Genomic DNA, 12,998 nt, shown 5'->3' on the forward strand with positions numbered 1-12,998 from the left:
GTTTTAGACACTAGGATAAGATAAGGAACACACACATTATAATGAAATCTCATTAGGATTCTCTTTTTAACCTGTTCCTTAAAACACTAATGCTAAGCAATTTATTGGAGGCAGAAGCAGTCAAGGGTAGCTTAGGGTCAGGATTAGGGTTAGTTTTAGTTTTAGGGGACGGCTTAGAGTACGGGTTAGGGTACGGGTTAGGGTACGGTGTACGGTATGGGTTAGGGTTAGGGTTAGGGTTAGTTGTAGTGTTAGGGCTCGGTTTAGGGTACGGGCTAGGATTAGGGTACGTGGTAGGGTTAGGGTATGGGTTAGGGTTAGGGTACACGTTAAGGTTAGGGTATTTATTAAACCTATCCCACTCTCTAAATACTACTTAGCACGTAAAGGAATATTATTTGGGGTTCCGACATTGAGCAGATTTTAGACACTAGGGTAAGATAAGTAACACACACATAATAAAGAAATCACATTAGGATTCTCTTCTTAACCTGTTTCTTAAAACACTAGTGCTTAGGAAATCTATTGGGAGCAGAAGCAGTCAAGGGTAGCTTAGGTTTAGGGTTAGGGTTAGGGTTAGGGTTAAGGTACGGCTTAGGGTTCGGGTTAAGGTACGGGTTAGTGTACGGCGTAGGGTATGGGTTAGGGTTAGGTTTAGTTTTAGGGTTAAGGCTCGGTTTAGGGTGCGAGGTAGGATTAGGGTCCGTGTTAGGGTTAGGGTATGGGTTAGGGTTAGGGTACGCGTCAGGGTTAGCGTATTTATTAAACCTATCCCACTCTCTAGATACCACTGAGCACGTAAAGAAATATTATTTGGGGTCCAGCCATGGAGAAGATTTTAGACACTAGGATAAGATAAGGAACACACAGTATAAAGAAATCATATTAGGATTCTCTTTTAAACCTCTTCCTTAAAACACTAGTTCTTAGGAAATCTATTGGAGGCAGAAGCAGTCAACGGTAGCTTAGGGTTAGGGATAGGGTTAGGGTTAGGGTTAGGGTAGGGGTTAGGGTATGGCGTAGGGTATGGGTTAGGGTTAAGGTTAGTTTTAGGGTTAGGACTCGGTTTAGGGTACAGGCTAGGATTAGGGTACGTGTTAGGGTTAGGGTATGGGTTAGGGTTAGGGTTAGGGTACGCCTTAGGGCTAGGGTATTTATTAAACCCGTCCCACTCTAATTACCACTTAGCACGTAAAGGAATATTATTTGGGGTCCAGCCATGGAGAAGATTTTAGACACTAGGATAAGATAAGGAACACACACATTATAAAGAAATCACATTAGGATTCTCTTTTTAATCTGTTCCTTAAAACACTAGTGCTTCGGAAATCTATTGGAGGCAGAAGCAGTCAAGGGTAGCTTACGGTTAGGGTTAGGGTTAGGGGTAGGTTACGGGTTAGGGTACGGGTTAGGGTACGGCGTAGGGTATGGATTAGGGTTAGGGTTAGTTTTAGGGTTAGGGCTGCGTTTAGGGTACTGGTTATGATTGGGTTACGTGTTAGGTTTAGTGAATGTGTTAGGGTTAGGGTACACGTTAGGGTTAGGGTGTTTATTAAACCTATCCCACTCTCTAGATACCACTTAGCACGTAAAGGAATATTATTTGGGGTCCAGCCATGGGGAAGATTTTAGACACTAGGATAAGATAAGGAACACACAGTATAAAGAAATCACATTAGGATTCTCTTTTTAACATGTTCTTACAAACACTAGTGCTTAGGAAATCTTTTGGAGGCAGAAGCAGTCAAGGGTAACTTAGGGTTAGTGTTAGGGTTAGGGTTAGGTTTAGGGTTACGGTACGGCTTAGGGTATGGGTTAGTGTTAGGGTTAGTTTTAGGGTTACGGCTCGGTTTAGGGTACGGGTTAGGATTAGGGTACGTGTTAGTGTTAGGGTATGGGTTATGGAGAAGATTTTAGACACTAGGATAAGATAAGGAACACACACATTATAAAGAAATCACATTAGGATTCTCTTTTTAATCTGTTCCTTAAAACACTAGTGCTTCGGAAATCTATTGGAGGCAGAAGCAGTCAAGGGTAGCTTACGGTTAGGGTTAGGGTTAGGGGTAGGTTACGGGTTAGGGTACGGGTTAGGGTACGGCGTAGGGTATGGATTAGGGTTAGGGTTAGTTTTAGGGTTAGGGCTGCGTTTAGGGTACTGGTTATGATTGGGTTACGTGTTAGGTTTAGTGAATGTGTTAGGGTTAGGGTACACGTTAGGGTTAGGGTGTTTATTAAACCTATCCCACTCTCTAGATACCACTTAGCACGTAAAGGAATATTATTTGGGGTCCAGCCATGGGGAAGATTTTAGACACTAGGATAAGATAAGGAACACACAGTATAAAGAAATCACATTAGGATTCTCTTTTTAACATGTTCTTACAAACACTAGTGCTTAGGAAATCTTTTGGAGGCAGAAGCAGTCAAGGGTAACTTAGGGTTAGTGTTAGGGTTAGGGTTAGGTTTAGGGTTACGGTACGGCTTAGGGTATGGGTTAGTGTTAGGGTTAGTTTTAGGGTTACGGCTCGGTTTAGGGTACGGGTTAGTATTAGGGTACGTGTTAGTGTTAGGGTATGGGTTATGGAGAAGATTTTAGACACTAGGATAAGATAAGGAACACACACATTATAAAGAAATCACATTAGCATTCTGTTTTTAACCTTTTCCTTAAAACAATAGTACTTAGTAGATCCACTGGAGGCAGAAGCAGTCAAGGGTAGCTTAGGGTGAGGGTTAGGGTTAGAGTTAGGTTTAGGGTACGGCTTAGGGTATGGGTTAGGGTACGGGTGAGGGTATGGCGTAGGGTATGGTTTTGGGTTAGGTTTAGGGTTAGGGTACGGCTTAGGGTACGGGTTAGAGTACGGTTGAGGGTACGGCATAGGGTATGGGTTAGGGTACGGGTGAGGGTAGGGCGTACGGTATGGTTTAGGGTTAGGGTTAGCGTTAGGGTACAGCTTAGGGTATGGGTTAGGGTACGGGTGAAGGTATGGCGTAGGGTATGGTTTAGGGTTAGTGTTAAGGTTACGATTAAGGTATGGCTTAGGGTACGGGTTACGGTACGGGTGAGGGTACGGCGTAGGGTATGTTTTAGTGTTAGGGTTAGGGTTAGGGGTAGAGTACGGCTTAGGGTACAGGTTAGGGTATGGGTGAAGGTATGGCGTAGGATATGTGTTAGGGTTAGGGTTAGGGTTAGGTTTAGGCTACGGCTTAGGGTACGGGTTATGTTACAGGTGAGGGTACGGCGTAGTGTATGGGTTACAGTTAAGGTTAGGGTTAGGGTACGGCTTAGGGGACGGGTTAGGGTATGGGTGAGGTTATGGTGTAGCGTGTGGGCGAGGTTTAGGGTTACATTAGGGTTAGGGTTAGGGTACGGCTTAGGGTACGGGATAGGGTACGGGTGAGGGTACGGCCTAGGGTTAGAGTTAGGGTTAGGGTATGGCTTAGGGTATGGGTTAGGGTACGGGTGAGGGTAAGTGGTAGGGTATGGGTTCGGAATATGGTTAGGTTTAGGTTTAGGGTTAGGGTATGGCTTAGGGTACGGGTTAGGGTACGGGTGAAGGTTGGGCGTCAGTTATGGGTTAGGGTTAGGGTTAGGGTACGGCTTAGGGTACAGGTTAGGGTACGGGTGAGGGTAGGGTGTACGGTATGGTTTAGGGTTAGGGTTAGCATTAGGGTACAGCTTAGGGTACGGGTTAGGGTACCGGTAAGGGTATGGCGTAGGGTATGGGTTAGGGTTAAGGTTAGAGTACGGTTTCGGGTACGGGTTAGGGTAAGAGTGAGGGTACGGTGTAGGCTTAGGTTTAGGGTTAGGGTTAGGGTTAGGGTATGACTTAGGGTACGGGTTAGGGTACAGGTGAGGGTACAGCGTAGGGTATGGGTTAGTGTTAGTGTTAGGGTTAGAGTTAGGTTTAGGGTACGGCGTAGGGTACGGGTTAGGGAACGGGTGAGGGTACGGCATAGGGTATGGGTTAGCGTTAGGGTTAGTGTTAAGGTTAGGGTACTGGTTAGGGTATGGGTGAGGTACAGCGTAGGGTGTGGGTTAGGGTTAGGGTTAGTTTTAGGGTTTGGGCTAGGGTTAGGGCTAGGGTTAGGGTTAGAGTACGGGTTAGGGTATGGGTTAGGGTACGGGTGAGGGTACGGCATAGAGTATGGGTTAGGGTTAGGGTTAGGGTTTGGGTTAGGGTTAGGGAAAGGGATAGGGTACGGGTTAGGATTAGGGTGTGTGTTAGAGTTAGGGTATGGGTTATGGTTAGGGTACAGCTTAGGGTACGGGTGAGGGTACGGCATAGAGTATGGGTTAGGGTTAGGGTTAGGGTTTGGGTTAGGGTTAGGGAAAGGGATAGGGTACGGGTTAGGATTAGGGTGTGTGTTAGAGTTAGGGTATGGGTTATGGTTAGGGTACAGCTTAGGGTACGGGTTAGGGTACGGCATAGGTTGTGGCTTAGGGTTAGGGTTAGAGTTCGGATTAGGTTTAGGGTACGGCTTAGGGTACGGGTTAGGGTACGGCATAGGGTGTGGCTTAGGGTTACGGTTAGAGTTCGGATTAGGTTTAGGGTACGGCTTAGGGTACGGGTTAATGTACGGTTTAGGGTACGGCGTAGGGTATGGGTTAGGGTTAGTGTTAGGGTTAGTTTTAGGGTTAGGGCTCGGTTTAGGGTACAGGTTAGGATTAGGGTACGTGTTAGGGTTAGGCTACGCGTTAGGGTTAGGCTACCCGTTAGGGTTAGGGTATTTATTAAACCTATCCCACTCTCTAGATACCACTTAGCACGTAAAGGAATATTATTTGGGGTCCAGCCATGGAGAAGATTTTAGACTCTAGGATAAGATAAGGAACACACACATTATAAAGAAATCGAATTACAATTCTCTTTTGAAACTGTTCCTTAAAACACTAGTTCTTAGGAAATCTATTGGAGGCGGAAGCAGTCAAGGGTAGCTTAGGGTTAGGTTTAGGTTTAGGGTTAGGGTTAGGGTTCGGCTTAGGGTTCGGGTTGGGGTATGGGTTAAGGTACGGCATAGGGTATTGGTTAGGGTTAGGGTTAGGGTTAGTTTTAGGGTTAGGGCTCAGTTTAGGGTACGGGTTAGGATTTGGATACGTGTTAGGGTCAGGGTATGGGTTAGGGTTAGGGTACGCGTTAGGGTTACGGTATTTATTAAACCTATCCCCATCTCTAGATACCACTTAGCACTTAAGGAATATTAGTTGGGGTCGAGCCATGGAGAAGATTTTAGACACTAGGATAAGATAAGGAACACTCACATTATAAAGAAATCACATTAGGATTCTCTTTTTCACCTGTTTCTTAAAACACTAGTGCTTAGGAAATCTATTGGAGGCAGAAGCACTCAAGGGTAGCTTAGTGTTAGGGTTAGGGTTAGGGTAAGGCTTAGGGTACGGGTTAGGGTATGGCGTAGGGTATGGCTTAGGGATAGGGTTAGGGGTAGTTTTAGGGTTACGGCTCAGTTTCGGGTACGGGTTCTAATTAGGGAACTTGTTAGGGTTAGGGTATGGGTTAGGGTACGGCTTAGGGTACGGGTTAGGGTTCGGCGTAGGTTATGGCTTAGGATTAGGGTTAGTTTTAGGGTTGGGGATCGGTTTACGTTACGGGATAGGATTAGGGTACGTGTTAGGGTTAGGGTATGGGTTAGGGTTCGGGTACACGTTATGGTTAGGGTATTTATTAAACCTATCCCACTCTCTAGATACCACTAAGCACGTAAAGGAATATTATTTGGGGTCCTGCCATGGAGAAGATTTTAGACACTAGGATAAGATAAGGAACACACACATTAGAAAGAAATCACATTGGGATTCTCTTTTTAACCTGTTCCTTAAAATACTAGTGCTTAGGAAATCTATTGGAGGCAGAAGCAGTCAATGGTAGCTTAGGGTTAGGCTTAGGGTTAGGGTTAGGTTTAGGGTTAGGGTTAGGGATAGCGTTAGGTTTACTGTTAGTGTTAGGGTACGGCTTAGGGTACGGGTTAGGGTACGGGTTAGGGTATGGCGTAGGGTATGGGTTAGGGTTACGGTTAGGGTTAGTGTTAAGGTTAGGGCTCGGTTTAGGGTACAGGATAGGATAAGGGTACGTGTTAGGGTTAGGGTATGTGTTAGCGTTAGGGTACGCATTAGGGTTAGGGTATTTATTAAAACTATCCCAATCTCTAGATACCACTTAGCACTTAAGGAATATTATTTGGGGTTCAGCCATGGAGAAGATTTTAGACACTAGGATAAGATAAGGAACACACACATTATAAAGGAATCACATTAGGATTCTCTTTTTAACCTGTTCCTTAAAACACTAGTGCTTAGGAAATCTATTAGAGCAGAAGAAATCAAGGGTAGCTTAGGGTTAGTGTTAGGGTTAGGGTTACGGTACGGCGTAGGGTATGGCTTAGGGTTAGTGTTAGGGGTAATTTTATGGTTATGGCTCGGTTTATAGTACGTGTTAGGATTAGGGTACGTTTTAGTGTTAGAGTATGGGTTAGGGTTTGAGTACGCTTTAGGGTTACAGTATTTATTAAACCTATTCCACTCTCTGGATACCACTTAGCAGGTAAAGGAATATTATCTGGGGTCCAGCCATGGAGAAGATTATAGATACTAGGATAAGCTAAGGAACACACACATTAGAAAGAAATCACATTAGGATTCTCTTTTTAACCTGTTCCTTAAAACACTAGTGCTTAGGAAAAAATTGGTGGCAGAAGCAGTCAAGGGTAGCTTAGGGTTAGGGTTAGGGTTCGGATTAGGTTTATTGTGTGGCTTAGGGTACGGGTTAGGGTACGGGTTAGGGTACGGCGTAGGGTATGGGTTAAAGTTAGGGTTAGTGTTAGGGTTAGTTTTAGGGTTAGGGCTCGGTTTAGGGAACGGGTTAGGATTTGGGTACGTGTTAGGGTCAGGGAAAGGGTTAGGGTTAGGGTACGCATTAGGGTTACGGTATTTATTAAACCTATCCCAATCTCTAGATACCACTTAGCACTTAAGGAATATTATTTGAGGTCCAGACATGGAGAAGATTTTAGACACTAGGATAAGGTAAGGAACACACACATTATAAAGAAATCACATTAGGATTCTCTTTTTAACCTGTTCCTTAAAACACTAGTGCTTAGGAAATCTACTGGAGGCAGAAGCAGTCAAGGGTAGCTTAGGGTTAGGGTTAGGGTTAGGGTTAGGGTACGGCTTAGGGTACGAATTAGGGTATGGCGTAGTGTATGGCTTAGGGTTAAGGGTAGGGGTAGTGTTAGGGTTAGGGCTCGGTTTAGGGTATGGGTTAGGATTAGGGAACGTATTAGTGTTGGGGTATGGGTTAGGGTATGGGTACGCGTTAGGCTTAGGGTATTTATTTAACCTATCCCAATCTCTAGATACCACTTAGCACGTAAAGGAATATAATTTGTGGTTTAGCCATGGAGAAGATTTTAGACACTAGGATAAGATAAGGAACACACACATTATAAAGAAATCACATTAGGATTCTCTTTTTAACCTGTTCCTTAAAACACTAGTGCTTAGGAAATCTATTGGAGGCAGAAGCAGTCAAGGGTAGCTTAGGGTTAGGGTTAGGGTTAGGGTTAGGGTACGGCTTAGTTCACGGGTTAGGGTAAGGCGTAGGGTATGGCTTAGGTTTAGGGGTAGGGTTCGGAGTAGGTTTAGGGTACGGCTTAGGGTACGGGTTAGTGTACGTGTTAGGGTACGGCGTAGGGTATGGGTTAGGGTTAGTGTTAGGGTTAGTTTTAGGGTTAGGGCACGGTTTAGGGTACGGGTTAGGATTAGGATACGTGTTAGTGTTAGGGTATGGGTTAGGGTTAGGGTACACATTACGGTTAGGGTATTTATTAAACCTATCCCAATCTCTAGATACCACTTAGCACTTAAGGAATATTATTTGGGGTCCAGCCATGGAGAAGATTTTAGACACTAGGATAAGATAAGGAACACACACATTATAAAGAAATCACATTAGGATTCTCTTTTTAATCTGTTACTTAAAACACTAGTGACTTAGAAAATCTATTGTAGGCAGAAGCAGTCAAGGGGAGCTTAGTGTTAGGGGTAGGGTACAGGTTAGGGTTAGGGTACGAGTTAGGGTACGGTTTAGGGTACGGCTTAGGGTATGGGTTAGGGTTAGGGTTTGGGGTAGTTTTAGGGTTAGGGCTCGGTTTACGGTACAGTTTAGGATTTGGTTAGGGTTAGGGTTAGGTTTAGGTTACGGCTTAATTCACGGGTTAGGGTACGGCGTAGGGTATGGCTTAGGGTTAGGGTTAGGGTTCGGAGTAGGTTTAGGGTACCCCTTAGGGTACGGGTTAGGTTACAGCATAGCGTATGGTTTAGGGTTAGTGTTAGGGTTAGTTTTAGGGTTAGGGCTCGGTTTAGGGTACGGGTTAGGATTAGGGTACATGTTAGGGTTAGGGTATGGGTTAGGGTTAGGGTACGCTTTAGGGTTAGGGTATTTATTAAAGCTATCCCACTCTCTAATTACCACTTAGCACGTAAAGGAATATTATTTGTGGTCTAGCCATGGAGAAGATTTTAGACACTAGGATAAGATAAGGAACACACACAGTATAAAGGAGTCACAATAGGATTCTCTTTTTAACCTGTTCCTTAAAACACTGGTCCTTAGGAAATCTATTGGAGACAGAAGCATTCAAGGGTAGCTTAGGGTTAGTGTTAGGGTCAGGGTTAGGTTTAGGGTACGGCTTAGGGTATGAGTTAGGGGACGGTTTAGGGTATGGCGTAGGGTATGGCTTGGGGCTAGGGTTAGTTTTAGGCTTAGGGATCGGTTTAGGGTTACGGTTTAGGATAAGGGTACGTGTTAGGGTTAGGGTATTTATTAAAGCTATCCCACTCTCTAATTACCATTTAGCACGTAAAGGAATATTATTTGGGGTCTAGCCATGGAGAAGATTTTAGACACTAGGATAAGATAAGGAACACACACATTATAAAGGAATCACAATAGGATTTTCTTTTTAACCTGTTCCGTAAAACACTAGTGCTTACAAAATCTACTGGAGGCAGAAGCAGTCAAGGGTAGCTTAGGGTTAGGGTTAGGATACGGCTTAGGGTACGGGTTAGGGTACGGCGTAGGGTATGGCTTAGGGTTAGCGTTAGGGTTAGTTTTAGGGTTAGGGCTCGGTTTAGGGTACGGGTTAGGATTAGGGTACGTGTTAGGGTTAGGTTATGGGTTAGGGTTAGGGTACAGCTTAGGGTACGGGTTAGGGTACGGCATAGGTTGTGGCTTAGGGTTAGCGTTAGGGTTAGTTTTAGGGTTAGGGCTCAGTTTAGGGTACGGGTTAGGATTAGGGAACGTGTTAGTGTTGGGGTATGGGTTAGTGTTTGGGTACTCGTTAGCGTAAGGGTATTTATTTAGCCTATCCCAATCTCTAGATACCACTTAGCACGTAAAGGATTATTATTTGGGGTCCAGCCATGGAGAAGATTTTAGACACTAGGATAAGATAAGGAACACACACATTATAAAGAAATTACATTAGGATACTCTTTTTAACCTGTTCCTTAAAACACTAGTGCTTAGGAAATCTACTGGAGGCAGAAGCATTCAAGGGTAGCTTAGGGTTAGTGTTAGGGTTAGAGTACAGCTTAGGGTACGGGTTAGGGTATGGCGTAGGGTATGGCTTAGGGATAGGGTTAGGGGTAGTTTTAGGGTTACAGCTAGGTTTCGGGTACGGCTTCTAATTAGGTACGTGTTAGGTTTAGGGTATGGGTTAGGTTTTGGGTACGCGTTACGGTTAGGGTATTTATTAAACCTATCCCAATCTCTAGATAACACTTAGCACGCAAAGGATTATTATCTGGTGTCCAGCCATAGAGAAGATTTTAGACAGTAGGATAAGATACGGAACACACACATTATAAACAAATCACCTTAGGATTCGCTTTTTAACCTGTTCCTTAAAACACTATTGCTTAGGAAATCAATTGGAGGCAGAAGCAGTCAAGGGTAGCTTAGGGTTAGGGTTAGGGTTAGGGTTAGGGTTAGGGTACGGCTTAGGGTACGGGTTAGGGTACGGGTTAGGGTACGGGTTAGGGTACGGCGTATGGTATGGGTTAGGCTTAGGGTTAGTTTTAGGGTTAGGGCTCGGTTTAGGGTACGGGTTAGGATTTGGGTACGTGTTAGGTTCGGGGTATGTGTTAGGGTTAGGGTACGCGTTAGGGTTACGGTATTTATTAAACCTATCCCAATCTCTAGATACCACTTAGCACTTATAGAATATTATTTTGGGTCCAGCCATGGAGAACATTTTAGACAGTAGGATAAGATAAGGAACACACACATTATAAAAAATTACATTAGGTTTCGCTTTTTAAACTGTTCCTTAAAACACTAGTGCTTAGGAAAACTATTGGAGGCAGAAGCAGTCAAGGGTAGGTTAGGGTTAGGGTTAGGGTTAGGGTTAAGGTTAGGGTACTGGTTAGGGTATGGGTGAGGTACAGCGAAGGGTGTGGGTTAGGGTTAGGGTTAGTTTTAGGGTTAGGGCTAGGGTTAGGGCTAGGGTTAGGGTTAGAGTACGGGTTAGGGTATGGGTTAGGGTACGGGTGAGGGTACGGCATAGAGTATGGGTTAGGCTTAGGGTTAGGGTTTGGGTTAGGGTTAGGGAAAGGGATAGGGTACGGGTTAGGATTAGGGTACGTGTTAGAGTTAGGGTAAGGGTTATGGTTAGGGTACAGCTTAGGGTACGGGTTAGGGTACGGCATAGGTTGTGGCTTAGGGTTAGGGTTAGAGTTCGGATTAGGTTTAGGGTACGGCATAGGGTACGGGTTAGTGTACGGTTTAGGGTACGGCGTAGGGTATGGGTTAGGGTTAGTGTTAGGGTTAGTTTTAGGGTTAGGGCTCGGTTTAGGGTACAGGTTAGGATTAGGGTACGTGTTAGGGTTAGGTTATGGGTTAGGGTTAGGCTACGCGTTAGGGTTAGGGTATTTATTAAACCTATCCCACTCTCTAGATATCACTTAGCACGTAAAGGAATATTATTTGGGGTCCAGCCATGGAGAAGATTTTAGACACTAGGATAAGATAAGGAACACACACATTATAAAGAAATCACATTCGGATTTTCTTTTTAACCTGTTCCTTAAAACACTAGTGCTTACGAAATCTACTGGAGGCAGAAGCAGTCAAGGGTAGCTTAGGGTTAGGGTTAGGGTTAGGATTAGGTTTCGGGTACGGCTTAGGGTACGGGTTAGGGTACGGGTTAGGGTACAGGTTAGGGTACGGCGTAGGGTATGCGTTGGGGTTAGGGTTAGGGTTAGGGTTAGTTCTAGGGTTAGGGCTCGGTTTAGGGTACGGTTTAGGATTGGGGTACGTGTTAGGGTTAGTGTATGGTTTAGGGTTAGTGTATGCCTTAGGGTTAGGGTACTTATTAATCCTATCCCACTATCTGGATACCAGTTAGCACGTAAAGGAATATTATTTGGGGTCCAGCCATGGAGAAGATTATAGACACTAGGATAAGCTAAGGAACACACACATTATAAAGAAATCACATTAGGATTCTCTTTTTAACCTGTTCCTTAAAACACTAGTGCTTAGGAAATCTATTGGAGGCAGAAGCAGTCAAGGGTAGCTTAGGATTAGGGTTAGGGTTAGGGTTAGGTTTAGGGTTAGGGTTAGGGTTAGGGTTAGGTTTAGGGTTAGGGTTAGGGTACGGCTTAGGGTATGGGTTAGGGTATGGGTTAGGTTATGGGTTAGGGTACGGTGTAGGGTATGGGTTAGGTTTACGGTTAGGGTTAGTTTTACGTTTAGGGCTCAGTTTAGGGTACAGGTTAGGATTACAGTACGTGTTAGGGTTCGGGTATGGGTTAAGGTTAGGGTACGGGTTAGGGTTAGGGTATTTATTAATCCTATCCCTCTCTCTAGATACCATTTAGCACGTAAAGGAATATTATTTGTGGTCCAACCATGGAGAAGTTTTAGACACTAGGATAAGATAAGGAACACACACATTATAATGAAATCTCATTAGGATTCTCTTTTTAACCTGTTCCTTAAAACACTAATGCTAAGCAATTTATTGGAGGCAGAAGCAGTCAAGGGTAGCTTAGGGTCAGGATTAGGGTTAGTTTTAGTTTTAGGGGACGGCTTAGAGTACGGGTTAGGGTACGGGTTAGGGTACGGTGTACGGTATGGGTTAGGGTTAGGGTTAGGGTTAGTTGTAGTGTTAGGGCTCGGTTTAGGGTACGGGCTAGGATTAGGGTACGTGGTAGGGTTAGGGTATGGGTTAGGGTTAGGGTACACGTTAAGGTTAGGGTATTTATTAAACCTATCCCACTCTCTAAATACCACTTAGCACGTAAAGGAATATTATTTGGGGTTCCGACATTGAGCAGATTTTAGACACTAGGGTAAGATAAGTAACACACACATAATAAAGAAATCACATTAGGATTCTCTTCTTAACCTGTTTCTTAAAACACTAGTGCTTAGGAAATCTATTGGGAGCAGAAGCAGTCAAGGGTAGCTTAGGTTTAGGGTTAGGGTTAGGGTTAGGGTTAAGGTACGGCTTAGGGTTCGGGTTAAGGTACGGGTTAGTGTACGGCGTAGGGTATGGGTTAGGGTTAGGTTTAGTTTTAGGGTTAAGGCTCGGTTTAGGGTGCGAGGTAGGATTAGGGTCCGTGTTAGGGTTAGGGTATGGGTTAGGGTTAGGGTACGCGTCAGGGTTAGCGTATTTATTAAACCTATCCCACTCTCTAGATACCACTGAGCACGTAAAGAAATATTATTTGGGGTCCAGCCATGGAGAAGATTTTAGACACTAGGATAAGATAAGGAACACACAGTATAAAGAAATCATATTAGGATTCTCTTTTAAACCTCTTCCTTAAAACACTAGTTCTTAGGAAATCTATTGGAGGCAGAAGCAGTCAACGGTAGCTTAGGGTTAGGGATAGGGTTAGGGTTAGGGTTAGGGTACGGGTTAGGGTATGGCGTAGGGTATGGGTTAGGGTTAAGGTTAGTTTTAGG

The sequence above is a fragment of the Eubalaena glacialis genome, chromosome 1, assembly GCF_028564815.1.
Source record: "Eubalaena glacialis isolate mEubGla1 chromosome 1, mEubGla1.1.hap2.+ XY, whole genome shotgun sequence".
In the NCBI taxonomy this organism is placed as follows: Eukaryota; Metazoa; Chordata; class Mammalia; order Artiodactyla; family Balaenidae; genus Eubalaena; species Eubalaena glacialis.